The following is a 7,500-nucleotide window of genomic DNA, read 5'->3' as shown; positions in this document are numbered from 1 at the left end:
GATGAGGTGGAGACGGGGGGGATGGAGGGGAGGTTTGCAGTGTCACGCAACCCACCAGACATATGGACATATGCTTGGGCGAATCAGCCTTAAGGCCACATTGCATGATGAGGTGTGTGTGTGTGTGTGGTGGTGGGGGGGGGGGGGAAGGAGGGTGTGCCCAAGTCTGAGGGTTTATTGCATGATAAGGAGTGTGTGTGTGTGTGTGTGTGTCACACGCGCATGTGTGTGTGTCTCGCGTGTGTGTTCTTGTACAGCTATCTAAAGCTGTGTTCACACCGAGGTATTTATTTTTCACATGTGGGGGCTATAACGTTACGCAATGTCATGATGTTTGTTCACTACGAGCCACCGTAGGTGTTTACAAGCGAAGCCTATCAGCGTGCTCCTAACGCGAGCTCCATACCGGTAGTACAGATTTCACTTCATGTCAGCTGTCAGCCTGTCAATGCGGTTTGTTGCCACACAATAAACCAGCGGTTTGTTCCAAGCCAGTGTGATCCTTGACTCGCTCTCACACGGCAGCCATCAGCGTTGAACAGCGAGCGACTGATGCCAGCGTATTTTCGCTCGAGTTGGGATATTTCATCTGGGGCGACCAGCATATTTTCTCCCTATCGCTCTGTCTCTGTCGCTCGGATGCCCAGCAATTTTTCTCCCGGGCGAATATACGCTCAATCGCTCATTTGCATTGACTTTGTATGTAAACTCGATGCCAGCGAAAAACTTTAATAGGTCGGTGTGAACGCAGCTTTAGGGGAACCAATTTGAGTTTTATACCTCGGAAGTGAGGACATTTTTATGAAGGTCAGGACATTTTGTCCGGTCCTCACGTTCTCACCCACCTTCAAAGGGCTGTTTGAAGGTCAAGACTTGGTTTTAAGGGTTAGAATGAGGCTTAGGTTAGGCTTAAACTGGTAGTTATGCTTACGCGAAATCGCCAGCGCCGACTGCGCCGAGGGGTCGCCGCAGCTGGCCGTCCTATCGGCGCAGCTCGGCGGATGACGTGACCAGCACGAGAGCTGTGATTGGACGTACTTGTTGTGAGGAATGTGGAAATGCCATTTCCTCATTTAACAGTACTTGTCCCTCATCTAGCAAAGCCTTCTGCAGACTCACTGGAATGAGTTTTGAAATGGACGGACAATAAAATGTCGCCCCACCGACATGATTGCAAGTTCTTGGTAAACAACACGATAGCGTTGTAATGGATGTGTAATGGACGTAAGTGTAGCACAAGCCACCTAGTGTTTTGGACGTGTACCGCAGCCAACGCGCCAAGTTCGTTCGAGTATGCACAGTCTCACTGTCACCGCTAGTCGGCGGCAAGGCTCCAAGTTGAGGCTGCGCAGAACCCTGTCAGCGCCTTTACAATGTAGGTAGCCTGCTAAACCATATTGATCACGTGACCTCACATCCTGTTTAGTTCTGCGGGTCAGTCTGGCCTCCGACGCCCCCAACTCTTTCCAGAAATGACAAAATGCACGGACCAATCAGGGACCAGCCTCATAGTTGACAATGTAACTGGGCAAAACAGTATGGCGGCTTCCGAAGCAACGAGCTTGATACAGTATGGTTGTAACGTTAACGTTTAGTAGAGTAAACACAGCCATAATTAAACAAGAACCAGAGTACGCACCAGCGGAGTTTCTCAGCTGAAAAGATTTTTTCGCCATTCTTCCAAGTGGATTTGGATTGGATTTGGCAACGCTGATTGGCTGAAGGAGTTGTCTGTCAAGTCAAGTACTCCCACGCAAATCGTTGGGGGCGGAGCGGCGGGGAGCCAGACTGATCCACAGAAGGAAACAGAATGTGTTGACGTAATCAGTATGGTTTTACCAGGCGAACTGTGCGTTTACACCGGGTTGTTCACGTGACTAGATTACATACAAAGTCAATGCAAACGCACAAGTAGATGTGATTTCGCCCCGGGCGGTGCAAATGAGGCGAGTGATGCGATTTTCGTCTCATCACCCGTTCACTCGAGTTTTTCAACTTTGGCGGGTGAAGCTTTTTTCCACCTTGGTGTGACCGCATGGTAAGTTTAGTTGTGATGGTTAGGGTTAGGGGCTAGGGAATGCATTATGTCCTCACTGATATAGCTATGCAAATGTATGTGTGTGCGTGTGTGTGTGTGTGTGTGTGTGTGTGTGTGTGTGTGTGTGTGTTCACTCAGCCAGCCGTTTCATACCATTCTGCATCCTCTCAGCCTCACCCTGCATCATATGAGCCGAGGCGCTTCCAGGCCTTTGATTCTCTCTCAAGATCCGTGGAAGAAGAAAAAAGGCTGACGGGTTTGTTTGTGTGCAAGTTGTGTTGCCGTGACAACTGCTCAACCTTTGACCCCGCCTCCATCAAGCATCAGTGTCCCACACCTGTTGCGTTTCCGCGGCGCCGGGTCGTTACTGTGGAAACATACACACACACACACACACACACACACACACACACATATTTCAGGGGCGGTTTAGGGATAGAGAGTGGCTTTGGAATCCTTCTGAGCCTAGCATGCAATCTGATCAGCATGTCAGAGAGACCCTGAAGGGCAGTTTGCTTTGTCATGACAACACACGCACACAGATGCACACACACGCACACACACACACACAGATATACACACACACACACACACACACACACACACACTTTTTGTTGCACATATTGCTGTATTCATATTTAGACACGGCCAATTGTGTCTGTATGAACGTGTGACCAAGCTGGAAGTACCGCTGCCGGGAATTGAACCCGCGTCTCCACACTGGTAGGCGAGTGCTTTTCTCCAGAAAATTCAAGTGGATGCTGGAGGAGGAAGGGTCCAACCCCCTACTTGGAGCCCTCAAAACTCCACACCACCAATATGGCCTGAGAACTACTAGATTGTTCACAGGGCCAATAAGTCACACAAAAAGACAGCAGCAGTCCTTCTTACCAAGAGCTTCCAGGCTGTGCCCACATTGTCCATCCTTTTAGTTATCTCCTTCCTGTACTGTGGACATTTTATTGTTATACTGTATCTATTCTTGTCTGTTTTCTAAAAACATCTCATTTCATCTTGTGATGCAACGATGTTTTTTCTTTTTTCTTTAATAAACTTGAAACTTTTACCTCTAGACTAGCCAGACACCCCATAGTAGGCTATTAGTATGTGGATTGCCATGGCTTTGCTTTTGTACCCCCAAAGAGGCACTTTGAAAGTTTGAGGCGACACGTCCTGTATGCAGAAGAGGTTAGCGGAGCTCCCTGCCCTGTCTGTTGTGATTGGCAGGAGAGGTGGAGCTCATCCTTTCATCAGAGGCTGAACACATGGCTCAGCCGACACACAGGCACAGGCCAGGATGAAAGGCTGGATTAGGAGCAAGAGAGGCGCAGATGAAAGACGGGATGGCTGCAGCGAGCAAGGCACAGATGAAAGAGTGGATGATGGAATGAGGGAAGGTCAAGTTGTGAGAGACAGAAAGGCAGAGAGAGCAAAGGACTCGTGTGATTGATGTGATACAGCTTGTTTTCATGAGCCTGACGCATGCTGACCGCTCTGTGTGTGCGTCCGTGTGTGTGTGTGTGTGTTTTTCTGTCTGTCTGTCTGTCTGTCTGTCTGTCTCTGTGTGTGTGTGTGTGTGTGTGTGTGTGTGCGTGTGTGTGTGTGTGTCTGTGTCTGTGTCTGTGTCTGTCTGTCTGTCTGTCTGTCTGTCTGTCTGTCTCTGTGTGTGTGTGTGTGTGTGTGTGTGTGTGTGTGTGTTGTGTGTGGTCAATAAAATAACTATTGATCTTAGGCTTTATCCAAGGGGCTTATTTCCCACAAGATCTTTTGCCTGACCCGAGAAGGTCTACCTGACCTGACAGCAGCTGTCTCGCTGTCTCACACACACACAGACGTACACACACACACACACTCGCACATGCACGCACGCACGCACGCATGCACGCACGAACGCACGCACACGCACACACACACACACACACACACACACACACACACACACACACACACACACACACACACACACACACACACACAGTCTCTCTCTTTCTCTCTCCCCTCCCTCCCTCCTCTAGCTATCTCATATCAGATCACATCATTCTTTCTTTCTGTCTTTCTGTCTTTCTCCTTTCTATCTTTCTTTATTTTGTGTCTTTATTTGTTATGACGAGTTACTGTAGCTACTGTCACTTTGGATTCGTTTCCCCCAACAAAACCCTACTATCACTGTGGGTGTGGGTGGATGTGTGAATGTTCCTTTGTGGTGTGTTTGTGCGCCCCGGTCATGCAAACTGTATGCAATTACTGTTGCCAACCCAGCGTCAGGGTGAAGAATGGAGACAAGAAGATTAGGCCTCTCTTTTCCATAGACAACTAACTGATGTTACCATTACTGTGCATGCTCTCTCTCTCTCTCTCTCTCTCTCTCTCTCTCTCTCTCTCTCTGCTCTAGGTTACCCTAACCCGCTGTGTGATTGCAGCAGGTCTGCAGGTCCCAGCTATCATCTCTGCTCATAATAACAAGCAGCAATTCCAACAAGTTAGATGAAAAGAGGAGGAAATGGAGGAGAGGTACATAAATACATAGTGGTGCATAAAGGCTCTCTCAGCCCTTTAGCGTACTCATAACTCACCTGTAGAAAGACAGGAGGCGTGGGGGACAGGAGGAGAGGATGAAGCATGGAAAGACAGGAGGCGTGGGGGACAGGAGGAGAGGATGAAACATGGAAAGACAGGAGGCGTGGGGGACAGGAGGAGAGGATGAAACATGGAAAGACAGGAGGCGTAGGGGACAGGAGCAGAGGATGAAGCATGGAAAGACAGGAGGCATGGGGGACAGGAGGAGAGGATGAAACATGGAAAGACAGGAGGCGTAGGGGACAGGAGCAGAGGGTGAAGCATGGAAAGACAGGAGGCGTGGGGGACAGGAGCAGAGGGTGAAGCATGGAAAGACAGGAGGCGTGGGGGACAGGAGCAGAGGATGAAACATGGAAAGACAGGAGGCGTGGGGGATAGGAGGAGAGGATGAAACATGGAAAGACAGGAGGCGTGGGGGACAGGAGGAGAGGATGAAACATGGAAAGACAGGAGGCGTGGGGGACAGGAGCAGAGGGTGAAGCATGGAAAGACAGGAGGCGTGGGGGACAGGAGCAGAGGATGAAGTATGGCTGAAACAGCAGTGGGGAGTCAGATATCATGTCATCTCTGACCTCGGAGACGGAAAGGCGAGAGAGAAAGGGAGAGGCGAGACAGGCACAGCAGACAGTAAAGTGCAAATGATATACTGTGGCTAAATAGGCAGAATGGAAGAGCACTTAGAGGCCTGCTCTAAATCACCACTAGCTGTGATAGCATGGGAGCGAGAGAGAGGAAATGGGATAGAGATAGGGGTATGTGATGAGAGGTACAAAGAGAAGAAGGGTGATAACGGGCGCCAGACAGCTGGGAGTGTGTGTGTGTGTGTGTGTGTGTGTGTGTGTGTGTGTGTGTGTGTGTGTGTGTGTGTGAGCGTGCGTGCGTGCGTGCGTGCGTCTTCTCATCTGTGCCTTTTAGATTCAGTGCTTGATTGGCTGGGCGCATGATCCTCCCACGCGCTACATCCTGCCAGTGAAACGCCTCGCTGTCAAGTGAAAAGAAGCAGCTGCCGACTGCACATGTATCGGAGGAAGCATGTGCTAGTCTACGGCTCTCCCCAGATCGGCAGAGGGGGTGGAAGGAACAAAAAAACAACCATTAAAATACAATCCGTTATAACTAATATAATAATCTTTATCTTCCATAAGGCGATCTGTGGTGCGGTGCACAATTGCTAAACTGCGCATGCGCGAAGCAAATGCCAGTTGGCGAGGCCGCGCAGCGGCTGAGACCTCAAGGGCAAACCAATGAGGCACGGTAGAAATGAGCGCTGCTCTTTTTCTACTCTTACATAATAGGGCGGCGTTCCGTAGGCACACTGACGGCCCACAATTGCTCTACTGAGCATGCTCAGAAGGCCACCCTATTCTAGTAGTATAAACACCGCCCTATTATAATAGCAAGATTGTTATTGCCCGAGTCACATCACTCACTATTGGCATCACATTGCTCGAGTGACAATAGAGAACCAAAGTGAACGTCACTTCCTGCCGGGAAAGAATGTAGGGAAACAGTGGATGGAAATCCAGAAGTAGGCGGTAATGCAACATAAAGGATGCCAACTGCCATAAAACACCACAGAAGAAGATGAAGTCACTTTCTCTGGGTACCAGTGTGTGAAAAATATATGAATGGGATGAACGGCGAGAGACGATACTTTTTTGATCCCATTTGAATTGTGCCACGTGATGCAAAGGTAAATTTTGACCATTTAAAAGATAACCTTGCATGTCAAGAAAGTCACAGTTCGTGGTAAAACTATGGCACTATAAATATAACTATAAATGAGAAAGACTATGCACAACGTGTCGCATAAGTGACGTCTCTCCCGCCAGTCCATGTTGTTGATGGAGTGACGTATAATGTGCGACACGAGGATGTAGTTGATTGACAAAACTAAACCTTACGTTTCAGTTTCAGGACAAACTGCGACTTTCTTGACATGCATAGTTATGTTTTAAATTGACAAATTGCCACCCCGTGGCACAATTCAAACAATTAAACTGTCTGAAGAAGGGCAGGGTGCTGCCCGAAACGTTTTATTGCAACGGTGTTGCAATAAAAAAAACTACTGGAGCCCTTGCAGTGTGCAAACTTTTTACAATTTTCTCTATACAATTCAAACGGGATCAAAAAAGTATTATCTCTCATCATTCACCCCCATTCATATTTTTTCACATGCTGGTACCCAGAGAAAGGCAGGAAGTGACGTTCACTTTGGCTCTCTATAGTTTGGACATTATGCTGACATTTTAATTTAAACAAGTGCAAATTCGCTATATGCCAAAAATATTGCCAGGCAGCTGGCTGCCAGCCACTCATGACGTAATTTGTTCTCAGGGTTGTGAGTCAGTCAGCCTTCCAAGTGTCGGCACTCGAGCAATTGTGATGTCATTAGTGATGTCATCAGTGAGTGATGTCATCCGTGATATCATGAGTGAGTGATGTCAATCAGTGATGTCACTCGAGCATTTTGAGGGTTGTCAGTCAGTCAGTCAGCTTCTTCCTTGATGTCACTCGAGAATTTGGGATACTTGCTCAGGGTTGTCACTCAGCTTCCTTTATACATAGCTAGATGTAGGCCAGCTGCCTGGCAAAGATTAGCATTTGAATCATACTGCTAGGTCGTGGCGGTGACCCACAATCCATCAACTGAGCATACTCAGAACGCTGCCCTAGTAGTAAACGCCACAGTCAGTAGTAAGATTGTAATTGCCCGAGTGACATCACTGGTGACATCATCACTGATGACATCACAATTGCTCTCAAGTGACATCACTGATGATATGACAGACACTGATCGGTGTCATAACTCCTTCCCTGCAGAGACTAAGTATGACTGGTGCAACCACTTAACAGTCACTGGCAAATACCTGCTCTCTATCACT

The sequence above is a fragment of the Poromitra crassiceps genome (genome assembly GCF_964638095.1).
Source record: "Poromitra crassiceps genome assembly, chromosome: 5".
NCBI lineage: Eukaryota > Metazoa > Chordata > Actinopteri > Beryciformes > Melamphaidae > Poromitra > Poromitra crassiceps.
The sequence above is the reverse complement of the archived record's forward strand: the minus strand, read 5'-3'. Positions refer to the sequence as shown.